This window comes from Ornithorhynchus anatinus, chromosome 15 (genome assembly GCF_004115215.2).
Source record: "Ornithorhynchus anatinus isolate Pmale09 chromosome 15, mOrnAna1.pri.v4, whole genome shotgun sequence".
In the NCBI taxonomy this organism is placed as follows: Eukaryota; Metazoa; Chordata; class Mammalia; order Monotremata; family Ornithorhynchidae; genus Ornithorhynchus; species Ornithorhynchus anatinus.
Window position 1 is genome coordinate 22,666,856 of NC_041742.1, and position 12,772 is coordinate 22,679,627.

Consider the following 12,772-nt stretch of genomic DNA (forward strand, 5'->3'; position numbering starts at 1 on the left):
AGCAACTCTACCCCTGGTGACCAATATATTTTCCCGAAATCCTTCTTATTACATTATATATGAGTTGTCCTTGGCATTTGAAGAAGACAACACTGACAAAGGTAATCTATGAAAGCACGTGGCTGTAAAGGCTAATTGTGGAACCCACAGACACAAAGAGGCTGTCCCTTGGACTTAATGTTTGTAGCGCCTTGCTGTTTTGTCTTTAGCCTCCTTGTCTCTCCTACTACACAGAGCTTTTTTTTCCCCACAAAGAGGGCCACTCTCTTCTTGGTGGCAGTGTGCCGCGCAGATCTATTCTCGGAATTAACTCCCCGCTTGCAGCTGAGATGCAGCATCGTCTGAAGCTTTGTTTTTGGTTCCCTAATTTCAGCTATTCATATACTCTACCAATCAATAGTACTTGAGCATTTATTCTGTGCAGAGCACTGTATTAAGTGCTCATCACGATATCCGGCACTCCTGGGCGAGAAAACCAAGAGGGAACCCTCCCACCCTCAGTTCCTGACAGCTGAATTTCTTCCAAATCTTTTGGGGTCCTACAATATTAAGTCCAACCTCCAACTTACAGCCCTCTGTCATTCCAGTTTATTCATCAATGGTATTTATTGAGTGCTTACTGTGTACTTAAGGCTTGAGGCTATATCATAGATGTGATCCCTGCCCTCGAGGAGTTTACAGTCTATGAGCAGTGCGGCCTACTGGACAGAGAATGAACCTGGGAGTCAGGAGGACCTGGGTTCTAATCCCAGCTCCACCACTTGTCTGCTGTGTGGCCTTGGGCAAGTCACCTCACTTCTCTGTGCCTCACTTACCTCATCTGTAAAATGGGGATTAAGACTGTGAGCACTGTGTGGGACATGGACTGTGTCCAACCTGATGACCTTGTATCTACCTCAGGGCTTAAAACAGTGCCTGGCACATAATAAACACTTAACAAATACAAAAAAAAAATTGCTGCCTTTGAATATCAAAAATCTAGTACTGTGCTCTGCACGCAGTAAGAGCTCAATAAATACGGTTGAATGAAAGACGGACATTAAAAGAGATTAAGGATGGGGGGGAGCCTTTCGACAGCAGAAACTGCCCATCAAGTTGATGTTGCCCAAGTCAGTAGTTTTTTCTGAAAAGTATCCAAACAGGAAAAACTTGGAGGAGTTTCAGAAAGGAAATCAGAAGGGAAGGGAAAAAATTGCCACTGCAATCATATTCTCCCGACACATTCTGTCATTCCATGCCACTACAGTTTTCCAGCTGTGACAATGACGGTCATTAATATTCATTCATTCAGTCGTATTTCTTGAGCGCTTACTATGTGCAGAGTACTGTACTAAGCGCATGGAATGTCCAATTCAGCAACGGAAGGAGACAATCCCTGCCCAATAACGGGCTCACAGTCTAAACGGGGGAGACAGACAGCAAAGCAAAACAGAACAAAACAAAACAAGTAGTCTCCATGAACTACCACCAGCATGCCACATCATGAAGGCCACAGCACTTCCATGCGCTCTCCAAGCCCCTTGATCGTTAGATGGTTGACAATAGCCCACAACTGCCTCACTGAAGTAGTCAAGGACTATAGTATGAATGCCTAATTAGGTGGCTTTAATGAGTGGATTATTTGTACAATGGGCAGTAAAAATACAAGTGCTCATAATTAGGAACTAATAAACTAGTGATTTCAGAAAGAGCACTACAGCATAGATTTTGAAAACGCTCATGAAACAAGCTATTGTATATCATCAATGGCTGTAGTGGCCATTTTGTCCTCGATAATACCTAAGAGTAAGCCAAGAAAAGAATGTTAGAGAGCAAAGTACAAAGTGACAGGTTTTTTTTACAAAATAGATATTCATATGTTTATTATGATTCCTGGAAATATTGTCTAACTTGAATTTTTCTGGCCCAGGCTTATCCTGGATCTCATCCTACCTACAGATCTTTTTTTAAAAAATGATATTTAAGTGATTTTACTAAACTCTAAGAAAATCATATAACCTCATCGATCCCCACCCTGTATCCCCAACTAGCACTTCAGCACCTTCACATCACCTGAGCACTTGGCTATTTACGGTCCCCAGAGCACTTACATGTACCAATCTTTAAACTCCAGAGTCTCCTCCTACCTATAATTTATTTTAATATCTGACTCCCCTCCTAGATTATTAGCTCCTTGAGGATAGGAATCATGACTAATTTTACTTGTTGATCCCAGACACTTATTATAGTACTCTGTATACAGTAGAAGCTCAATAAATATATTTATCGACTATGGTTCCCCATTTATTTCTCATTTTGCCCTTCAAAAAAATCTGAGTATGCAAATATTTTGGCTTTATACACTGGAAACATTAAACTTTATTTTTTTAATCCAGTTTGATTTCAAGTTAACCCTACACCAATATCTGTGAGTATCTTTTTTGCATCCCAAACAAAATATTATTGCTGCCCAAGAGGGCGTCTCTTAATATGAATTACAGTACATCTCTTCAGTGGAAAGGTTAATAGATCTTTGAGTCTGCATAAATGGGCACCAGGAAAGTGACCTTTATATAATCGTAAATCACAACCGCTTTACATCCTCCTAGTTAACAGACCAACTTTTCCACATTTCAATCACTAAAACTTATTTTAGAGCTAGATCCACTTAAGTCACCCATCTTCTACATATCAACCAGAGTTTGTATTCTAAATGGACTCAATCTTCTCCGTTGAATAACATAGGCCGACTCCTTGTTCATCGGGAAATGAAATTACCAGAAGAGAAAGGCAAAATGTGGGGTTGAAAAAGTAGACAGCGCAGCTAACAGTATTACTGCTATTTTGGTACCACTTAGTCTGAGGATAAGAGTGGTCCTCTACACAGTTGTTGTGAGGGCCTGGGAGTCAGAAGGTTCTGGGTTCTAATCCTGGCTCTGCCACTTGTCTGCTGTGTGGCCTTGTCCAGTTGCTTAACTTCTTTGTGCCTCAGTTCCCTCATCTGCAAAATGGGGATTAAGACTGTGAGCCCCATGTGGGACAGGGACTGTGTCCAACCTGATTTGTTTGTATCCATCCCAGCGCTTAGTACAGTTTCTGGCACATAGTAAGTGCTTAGCAAATACCACAATTATTACAACTATAAATCCTTTCACTCACAAAATGACTGATGTCAAAAATGCCTTACACTGTCTTCTTTGAAACTATAAAGCAGAATGAAGCAAATTTGCTAATATCTCCTTTAACCAGATACATTTCAGACAGAGGACCAGAGCACCTCATTGGAACCCCAGAAAGGAAAGTTGGAGTAACCAGGAGGGAAAAAGCAAATAAGGACTGGGTCCATCACACTCGATTTTAGGGAGATCAGCCTCCCTAAAACTGCAAAGAAATAATGGGAACAATCAAATAGGCAAGACTTGTTGGTTCAAGGAGTGGGTCAGTTGATAAGGCCCCTTTCAACTCTACAATAGTTCCAATTGGCAGAGACCTCAAAGGTGGCTTTATCAGTCAAATTTGTCACGGACAACTGTTCAAATCATCCCAATCACCGGGTTTTTCTCTTAACTGGCAGTCTTGGAAAGATCAAAGATAAAACAGGTTTGCAGAGCAAAGGATTCTTGTCGCCTTATTTGGTAGTCAGAGCCAATTCGGGTTAAGCTCACCGACCGGACCTGCAAGGTTTTGTGTTTTCTTGTCTGCCTTGACCAAGCAGTGGAAAATGAATCCTGAGCTTCTGGGATATTCCACCCATGCTAAAACAGCTTTGAACAAGCTAGAAACCGTGCTAGAAAAGAAATGAAATTTTTATTAAGTACAAGGGTGGTAACTCAATAACCTGAGCCATGGCCCAGAATTCTCATCCTGGTTCTGCAAACTTCATCTTCCTAAACTCCGAATCTTATCAACCCTTTGGCCTCTCTCTGCACTTACTCATTTAGGTAGATCCATCCTTAGCACTTCTGTGTAGAAGTGTATATTTGAGTGACCAGTTTAATTTCTTCTGTTTCTACTGCTTGTGAATACTTCTGTGTGACTCCCTCAGATTTCAAGCTCCTTGGGCTGCCATTCTCCTTCCCAAACACTTAGTAGAGTGCACTACATTCAGTAGAAACTATTATTGGTAAGACAGCTACTAGACTGCAACCTCTTTATGGGCAGGGACGTGTCTACCAACTCTCTTATCTGAACTGTCCCAAGAGTTTAGTGCAGTGTTCTGCACACAGTAATATGATTGATTAATAGCACTAATTAATAGTACTGTGCATCTAATAATAATAATAATTGTGGTATTTAAGTGCTTACTATTTGCCAGGCACTGTTCTAAGCCCAGGTGGATATGAGTAAATCGGATTGGACACAGTCCTTGTCCTGCACGGGGCTCACGGTCTTAATCCCTATTTTACAGATGAGGTAATTAAGGCACAGAGAAGTGAAGTGACTTGCCCAAGGAGACAAGTGGTGGAGCCAAGATTAGAACCCATGACCTCCTGATTCCCAGACCTGTGCTCTATCCACTACACCATGCTACTGCTTCTAGTATCAGTGACTGGGACTGCTCTACTGGACAAATAAATGAGCCTTCCACCAGGGAGACAGTATACACCATCACTATTTGCCTTGTGCACACTCAAATCTCCCTAACGGAGTTTTCAGGAGAGAGGCAAAAACATAGCCAAGTCATTAGATTGAGCTCACTGAGGAACGTGAATCGGATCTAATTCCCACCTGTGCATTTTCTCCCACTGTTTAGCACAGTGCTCCACCCACAGAAAACGCTGAAGACATATTACTACTTCTACTATTTCCACTCGGTGTTTCGGGGTCGGAGTTGGCCCACTTGGGTACCAGCAAAATCCGAGTGGGCGGTTCCGTGGCAGGCCTATCTAGAAGCTTCTGTGGCCTTTGAGGAGGAGAGGGGAAGATGGAGCTAGTGGCTCCTTAGAGACTTCAGAGGGCTCCTACTCTCACGTCTTCAAGCTGAGGATTCCCCCGGAAGTATTTCCTGGCCAGACCAGCCCTGTTTGACTATTTGCGATGCTGAACGAAGGCTGCCTGGCAAAGAGATAAAGGGCTTTACCTCTTCAACAAGCAGCCTGCCAATTCATTGTGCAGTTTCCTCCACCATCGGCTGTATTTTCTATCCAAAAAAACACTCACGGGCATGACTAATATAGTCATTTGCACAGGTTTGAATAAAGGAACAGATCTTCTAGGCAGAATTTGGTGGGGTCAGTGGTTCCTGCAATCGCTCTGCAATCCACTCACTTACCAGCCCTGAAAAAGCAAGACGGTGGAATCCCAGAAAGTTCCTGGGCCGCCAATATCAGGGGTCTGTCACAGCTACCCTAAACTGGATATAGTCTAAACTAAACTGGATATAACTTTCTTGATATAACTGGATATAACTTTCTTGATTTACATTTACTCCCTCTTGCACAGTTTTTCTCTTTACCGCTTTACTCTCCATCTTATAGTTCCCTACACCTTCAATCTGTTTCTTTAGGTCCACCTAAGTTTTTCTGCATACTCTTGACCTCTTGCTAGCGCCATTTAGCCCAGATGAATAAATCATTCTAGCAGCTCAATTACACCCTTCCTCTTATGGAGGAAGCAGCCTACAAACACAATACTGATGGAAAATCGCTACCAGCCAGCACAGGCATAACTCATCCTAACCAGCACCCAAACAAACTTGAATACCAGCCAGGGTTAAAAAAAACAAAGCAACTCTGTGGCAGAGTATCAGGACAATTAGCCTGTCCGCATCAAACAGAAACTCCTTACCATCGACTTTAAGGCACTCATTCAGCTCTCTCCCACCTACCTATCCTCGCCCCTCTCCTCACTACAAACCAGCCTGCACGCTTTGCTCCTCTATCACTAATCTACTTACTGTGCCTCGATTTTGCGTCTCACTGTCGACCCCATGCTGATGCCCTCTCTTCTCTGCGGAACTCCCTTCCCTTCGTATATGAAGACCACCACTCTTCCCATCTTCAAGGCCCTATTAAAATCGTATCTCCTCTAGGGAGCCTTCCTCGACTAACTTCTCATCTCCTATCCTACTTTCCCTCCCTTCTGCATTACCTACACACTCAAACACATATGCCCATAGTCCTCCCACACCTTATAGACATATTCTACTGTGTTACCTTCCCTACTGGCAATTTATTTTCAGGTCTGTCTTCCCCACTACATTCCAAGTTTCTTGAGGGCAGGAATCTACCAACTCTATTATAGTCTCCTCAGTGCCCTGCACATGGTAAGTTCTCAATAATCATTGATCGAATGATTACTGGCCTTGTTTTTAAGCTAAGGACAAGGGACTTGGAAACCTCAGTCTATCAGCGAATTGAGAGTAACTCAGTAAGGCTTAGCTTGGGCTTGTGCACTCTAGGCAGGAAGTCCCTGAGACTCCTCTGAATTCTCCCAGTCCACGAGGGACAGCACGTAGTGGGAGGAAGACCCCAAATATTCCCTAAAAATGAGGTAAAGAGACTAGTGGAATGAACCTCACTAATGAGAGTTTTCTCTCAGTAGTTTAATCACCCCTTAAGTTGGGTAGATGTTTCACAGAGGATAGCGTTACATCCTGAATCTGCAAGGGAGGATGGGAGGAAGACTCAGACAGACACGCCCAGAGTACCCCCACTCCCACTACACGGAAGCGGTGGCCCTAGGTAGCTGCATTTGATTCTGAAACCTCCCTTGGAGGTGGAGCCTCAACTTCCTGTTCTGCTAAACTGTGAGCAAGTTTATTAGTTTTTCAATCACCCTCCCATCGTCCACACTTACACCAAATGTCCTGAATCACTGCACTGTCTCTGCCTACTTCCCAGTCAGCCCCAGGTATCATTAGGGCCAAGTACTGAGACAAGAGAAGCTTATGAAATGCTATCAAAATATCAGTAGTGTCTTCAGCCAAAAGGAGATGAGAGAAAACAAGGGCCCAGAGAGGAAAGCGTACGAGCCCAGAAGCCTGAGGACCTGGGTTCTAATGCCCGTTCTGTCGCTTGCTGTGTAACAACGGCAAAATGGAGATTAAATACCTGTTTTCCTTCCTATAGATTGCAAACTCAATAAGGAGCAGGAGTGGGTCCAACTTGATTAGCTTCCATTTATCCCAAAGCATCGTACTGGGCTAGGGAAGCAACGTTGCTTAGTGGAGAGAGCACATGCCTGGGGAGTCAGAGGACCTGGGTTCTAATCCCAGCTCTGCCCCTTGTCTGCTTTGTGACCTTAGGGAAGTCACGACTTCCCTGTGCCTCAGCTACCTCATCTGTAAAATGATGATTAAGACAGTGAGCTCCACGTGGAACATGGACTATGTCCAACCTGATTAGCTTGTATCTACCCCAGTACTTAGTAAAGTGCTTGACACACAACATGTGCTTAACAAATGCCGAAAAAAAACGAACCAGGAGTTAATATACTGATGTTACTCTACTGAGCAAGGTTAAATATGGTAGGCAGGAGAGAGTTTGGAGAGAATGGTGTGAAAGGATTGAGGAAAGACATGAGGAGAGCTTAATAGGCCAGGGATTAGAACAGAAATAATTATTTAAGTGTTTGCCCAGCTCTTTGTAGTTGCAAAGTGGTCTCCCTCCCCCATCATTCAGCTAGAAGTGAAAGTGAAGGACGGACAAAGCACAGAAGGGAAAGTGGAAGCTTTTATCTTTAAAGGCTTCCCCATGACCCTCCCTCTCTAAGAGGGCCCAATTTTGTTGGCTTGTGAAGCCTGTCTATACCAGAGTGAGAGGTAAAAGTCGAGCAAGAATACAAGGGGTGAACAGTACCATCAGAGCACAGAGTTAAGCCTGAGGGATGGCAAGAGTCAACATTTGTGAATATTTTTCAACATCTGATTTGAAAATTTCCCCGCGATGCACTGAGCCCTCAGTAAGCACATATGAAGTCCACACTGGATGCATAACACTCAGTTCACAGACTGGAGACAGCTACAGGTCTTCCTTGTTCTCCTCACAGCCCCCAACTTGCCTTGATACTGTTCATCAAAGGCTATTCAGGTCGACTTCCTTCATTCAAAAAATAAAAATATGAGTTCATCTATAGATAAGCGCATGCTCTAACCCCTGCGGAGGTCTGCGGGACATAAGATGTGCTGAAACAGTTGAGGGAAAAGATAATAGGCAGGTTCATCTGCTTCCCTTTGTGGGTAAATTCTCTGGCCTTAAGTAATGGAAGAGTAGGAGTTCTGCATATACAGCAATCTGCCAAAAAAGCCCCTTGCATTTTTTTTCTAATAAAAGGAAAAATAGAATTTGAAGGGGCAGTACACAAACTTTGTTTTTCAGTTCTTTTAACTGAAAGGTCTACTGATGATAATAGTAATAATAATAATTGTAATATTTGTTAAGCGCTTACTATGTTGCAGGCACTGTACTAAATGCTAGGGTGGATAAAAGCACATTGGGTTGGACACAGTCCCTGTCCCACGTGGGGCTCACACACAGTCTCAATCCCCATTTTACAAATGAAATAACTGAGGCACAGAGAAGTGAAGTGACTTGCCCAAGGTCATGCAGCAGACAAGGGGTAGAGCTGGATTAGAACCCATGACCTTCTGACTCCTAGAACAATGCTCAATCCACTACGCCCAAGATTCTCTTCTCCTCTCTAGCCCTGTTCCTACTGAGTCACGAGAGCAGTCTGCACATTTCTCCAGGCAGAAAAGCAAGAATCTTTGGGAAAAAAATAACCCTGTGGTTTTTCTGTTTTCTTGGCTCACTGACACATAATCTAGCCATGACCACATATGATGACAGGCAGGAACCAGTGCCTTATTTGGACAGCGTATAGTGTTCAACTCTTCAGGGGTAGGGAGTCTGTGGGCCAATTGCTGTGCCAGGGACAATGGACTGTGAAAACCCACAGTATCCGATCGCGTCAAATGGGTGGACCTTTTATCTTGAACAAATATAGAAAGTGAATGCTGCCAGGGACAAATATCACCACTATATTTTTAGAGCATGTTGATCAGGAAGAGATTAAAAATGGTTCCATCCAGTGGGGAAGATTTCTCCCTTTTTCCCCTCCTTTTAACCAGAAACACTTGCGCTCTGGGAGTGTGTGTATGTATCTACCGGCAGGACCAACATAAAGCTCACTCTTCAAACAGGACTTATTTATTCCACTCACCAGCACTCTCTGGATATGCTGCTCCCACATTATGACTCTATAGTGTATTGTGAGGCATTATTTAATCGCAAACATCCGGGAGAGAAATCGCGTTCACCATGGAGATGGACTTGAGGGAACACCCGGTGGAAGCTCAAGAATCCCATCCCGCTATTTTTACAGCCTACGAGATTTCTTTTTTTTTCCCTCTTGAGGTCGCGCCCCACCCACTTTGTCCAAGCTCTGTTCTGGTGCACTGAAAGCTTAAAGTGGTGCGGCCTTTCTGCGATATATCTGCTGTTTTAGGAGTCAGAACCAGCTCATTTTTTTTAAAAAAAAAAAGGTCCCTTCGACAATGAGGTCACCCTGCCCTGGGAAAATAAAGAGCAGGAACATTAAACAGTAGTAAGGCTCACACTGGAATGCCGTGCTGTCACCTGTGAGTAAACGGGGAAGAAAGAGAAATCCTGCCTTTGTGAGCCAAAGCCTTCTGCACTGCAGGAAAAAGCACAGAGTGCCCTCTTCTGCTGAAATTGTGCATTTTTAATATTTAAAAATTTTGCAAATTACATTGCCATCATAAATAAAGCACCTACATCTAAAGGTGGTTTTTATTGAATGGTTTTAAAAAAAAAATTATGACTTCTAAGTAAGTTTTTGCAGACATACGGGTGGGTAGATGTTAGACTACGAATGCTGTGATATGTAACACCCCCAACTTTCCCCACCCCATCTCAGCAGTTTACCTCTGATAAAAAAACATGGCTTCCAACAGGGTTTGAAAGCTTTACACATGAAGGTCTGTTTACAAAGAAATACTGTACAATATTCTAGGCGTTAAAGGGATGGTAGGTGTGGTTGGGTAGCTATAGGCTATTCATACCGTTCCTCTCAGTTTCCTTCCGCAATCCACAGAGAACCCGTTTGGGTTGAAGCATGGACAAAATAATAATAATTTAAAAAACAGTGATGCTGTTGCCAAAAGGCCTCTGATGTTAAACCCTGAATATTACGCATAAAGCTCAGAAAGATCCGCTTCTCCTAAAAATATAGAAGTAAGAAAAAAATCTACGGACCTCACTGGGCAGGAGCGGGGACAGATGGATTAGCTGGGATACAGTGAGAATTGACCCAAACACTCACCTCAGATTCAGTTAGAATGAAAGCAGTGAGGAGCTTCTTAATCATCAGTTTAATTATGTGTTGCAAAGGGAAATGACTGCAAATTGGAGAACACCAACAGGGACCTCTTTGATTTCTTCATCATTAAAAGAAAAATAGAAGAGACGTAAAACTGCAGTTTTCACCTGCCCAGCTGCATTCTTTGGCTAAATGTCTCTTTTAAAAGACCTCCTTCCAGCTTTTCCATCTGGCCTTGGAAAGCCGTCTGAAATACATGCAGCGCGGCTTAGCGGATAGAGCGTGGCCTTGGGAGACAGAAGGACCAAGCCGAATGGCTTAGTGGAAAGAGCACAGGCTTGGGAGTCAGAGGTTGTGGGTTCTAAACCCGGCTCTGCCACCTGCCTGCTGTGTGACCTTGGGTGAGTCACAACTTTTCTGGGCCTCAGTTACCTCATCTGTAAAATGGGGTTTAAGGATGCGAGTTCCATCTGGGACAGGGGCTGTGTACAACCTGATTAACTTGTATCTACCCCAGAGCTTAGAACAGTGTTAGGCACATAGTAAGCAGTATCCCTACTGGAAGGAATAGTGACTTTCTTTTAGTCACTGTTCACTCCCAAGCCTGTAATATCTCCATAAACAATAGGTGCATGATAAGTATGATTGACATTAAATAAAAGAAGAAATCCAACTGGACAGTTATGTTTGCTATAATATATAATAATATATAATGTGTTGTATTATAAAATGTGATTATAATTAATATATAATATTGCTATATAATATAATAACTTCACTATTCCTGAAGTTACTACCCTAAAAGGGCTTTTCTGCCCTCTGAATAAAAACAACAATGACCACGAACCCATTCTCCCCCTCATCGGGTGATTCTCTCTTCAGAGCCTCTCAGAGGATTCTCTGTGAACTGGGGGTGCAAGTTAATGCCCCCTATACAGGTCATGTTCACCCACCCATGATCCTAACTATGCAGGCTCAAAGAGGGTGATATTGGAGGTTGCAGGGCATAGAGCCAGTCTTAAAGGGAGAGGAGGTGAACCTTCAATTCACCTAGAAAGTGACCATTTATCCCACTCTAGTGGAACCGTCACATATTCTCTCCCTGATCCCTCTACTCAGCAGAAGATCAGCAGCTTGGGCAAATAGGCCCTTATTGATTATGGTGGAATCTTGGAACTGCCCCAGTTCCCGGTTAGACTGTGAGCCCGTCAAAGGGCAAGGACTGTCTCTATCTGTTCCCGATTTGTACATTCCAAGCGCTTAGTACAGCGCTCTGCACATTGTAAGCACTCAATAAATACTACTGAATGAATGAATGAATGAATGGGTAGGGTACCCAAATTAGTAGTCAACCCAACATGACCTGGATCATCTAGGGGTTCTTATGGTTCAGAATGGGAATTCCAAAATCACCACCAAACTAAAAGCAGTTAGAGAGTTTGGGGACTGAAATTGGCACAGTCACTGCCAACAGCTTTCGGGGAACTTCACTGCCAAGCACAATCCTGAACTTGATGGATCAAATCAAGAATGCATCATGTTGACAGTTCTTCCTTTCATGAACATTAGGAAAAAAGAATTCCTTCCCCTCACCCACTCTCCTCTTTAACCCCCACCTCCACACAAATCTGTTTCTTTGTTACTGCTGTGAAAGAATTCAGTCCATACTTTTGATAACTAAATGATTTAGATGGGTTTTCTAAATTTCCAATAAATGACTAGCCAGAACCTGGGTTTCCTTTCAAAGTTCTGCTTGGACCCTGAACAGAGACTACCCATTCAAAGTGGTATTTTAACCAATTCTGAGTTTAACTCTCTCATCACTGCCTTGAGAGAACAATAGGATTATTGTAACTCTGTGACCCTGCTCATGTGCATAGAACCATTCACTTGGCATGAATTGATCCTGATGGCAGAACCTGCTTAATATTCAATGAGTATTGAAAGCAAACATAACTGTCCAGTTGGATTTCTTCTTTTATTTAATGTCAATCATACTTATGCACCTTTTGTTTATGGAGATGACATTACAGGCTTGGGAGTGAACAATGCCTAAAAGAAAGTCACTATTCCTTTTGAACAGTGCTTTGCACAGAACAAGCACTTCAATAAATACTACTGATGGAGAAACAGCGTGGCCTAGAGGAAAGAACATACGCCTGGGAGTCAGGGGGCCTGGGTTTTAATTCCAGTTCTGCCATGTCAACCAATCAGTCAATTGTATTTATTGAGAGTTTACTGTGTGCAGAACACTGTCCTAAGGGCTTGAGAGAGTACAATATAAAGGAGTTGCTAGACACATGAGCTTACAGTCTAGTGGGAAGGACAGACATTAATATAAATACAGATATGTACACAAGTGCTGTGGGGCTGAGGGAGGGGTGAATAAAAGGTGCAAATTAAGTTCAAGAAAAAGGGAAATAGGAAGCAAAATAAGAAATAGGAATAGTGCAAGGAAAATATGTGGGAAAAGAGAAAAAGAGGATTTAGTACCAGAAAACCCTTTGGAGGA